This window comes from Pseudophryne corroboree, chromosome 7 (genome assembly GCF_028390025.1).
Source record: "Pseudophryne corroboree isolate aPseCor3 chromosome 7, aPseCor3.hap2, whole genome shotgun sequence".
NCBI classification, from domain to species: Eukaryota; Metazoa; Chordata; class Amphibia; order Anura; family Myobatrachidae; genus Pseudophryne; species Pseudophryne corroboree.
In genome coordinates this window covers 95,971,724-95,973,289 of record NC_086450.1, presented here as the reverse complement: position 1 = coordinate 95,973,289, position 1,566 = coordinate 95,971,724, and positions in this window count along the sequence as shown.

Genomic DNA, 1,566 nt, shown 5'->3' with positions numbered 1-1,566 from the left:
GATCGTAAAGTATGGAAAAGTTCCCCAAAAGAAAAAAAAGTTAAAAAAATCATGTCGACCTTTTCATGTGTCGACCATTTTCATGTGTCGTCCATGTCGACCATGTCAATGTCGACCAATAGTGGTTGAACTAATGACTGTCGACCATAACATGGTCGACCATGTGAACGGATACCGTGTGAATCATATCAGTAAGAGGTTGGACTGAATCTCATACAGAAAATGAAAATAATCTGTTGAAGATGTGATTTTTTGTAGTTCTGCCTTTCATCCACAGGGACCCCTCTGGGTCACATACAAATTTGCACAAGTAGTACAAACTGATACCGACACGGACTCTGATTCCTGTGTCGACACTAGTGATTCCAGGGGAATAGGTCCTAAGTTAGCAAAAAGCATTCCAAACATGTTTTAGCTATAAAGGAGGTGTTAGAAGTTCAGAAGCCCCCTCTTTTACCACAAGGAGAGGGTTTACTTTAGTAAAGAAGTAATGTAATTTTCCCTCCACCTCAGGAGTTGAACAGTCTCTTGGAGGGAGTCTGATTTAACCTGAAAATACATTTCAGATTCCCAAAAGGAATTCAGGCAGCTTACCTTTTTCCAAAAAAGGTGGGAGTCACCCCCCTGCATTTTAGACAGGGCCCTGTCATAAAAGAGAAAAGGTGTTTCTCCCTGCACCTGGAATGCCTTCACTTACGGAGCCGACAGACCGCAAGTGAGTGAGGTGATTTATTGATGTGGCCACTACTCAGGCCTACCATTGTCTGTGAGTGGGTGAGTAGTGCTATTGAAAAGTGGTCAGAAAACTTGTCATTAGACATTGACACAATAGATGGAGACGAGATACTCCTAATGTTAGATCATATCAAAGACGCTGCTGCGTACGTACTAGAAACCATGAAATATATTGGTTTCTTGGGATCAAGAACCGCTACCATGGCAATATCGGCTCGGAGGGCATTGTGGATTCGCCAGTGGAATGCTGATGCAGATTCCAAAAGAAATATGGAGGCTCTCCCATATAAAGGTGAGGCCTTGTTTGGTGCTGGGCTGGATGCGTTAGTCTCGCCGGCTACCGCAGGTAAGTCGATATTCTTGCCTTATGCTCCTACACCGGCGAAAAAGACACATCACTCTCACATACAGTCCTTTCGGCCCAACAAATACAAAAAGGCCAAAGGTTCCGCCTTTTTTGCAGGTAGGGGAAGGGGAAAAGGAAAGAAATCCGCAGCGTCTCCCAGATCGCAGGAGCAGAAGTCCACCCCTGCTTCTGCCAAATATGCAGCATGACGCTGGGGCTCCCTTGCGGGAGTCCGCTCGGGTGGGAGCACGTCTGAAACTTTTCAGCCAAATCTAGATTCAATCTGGCCTGGACCAATGGGTCTTACAAATAGTGTCCCATGGGTACAAACTAGAGTTTCTAGACGTCCCCCCATGCCGATTTTTCAAATCGACCTCGCCAGCTTCTCTTCCGGGAAGAGAGGCAGTAACAACGGCAATTCAAAAATTATGTCAGGATCAGGTCATTGTCCTGGTACCCTTGGCACAGTAAGGAGAAGGTTTTTT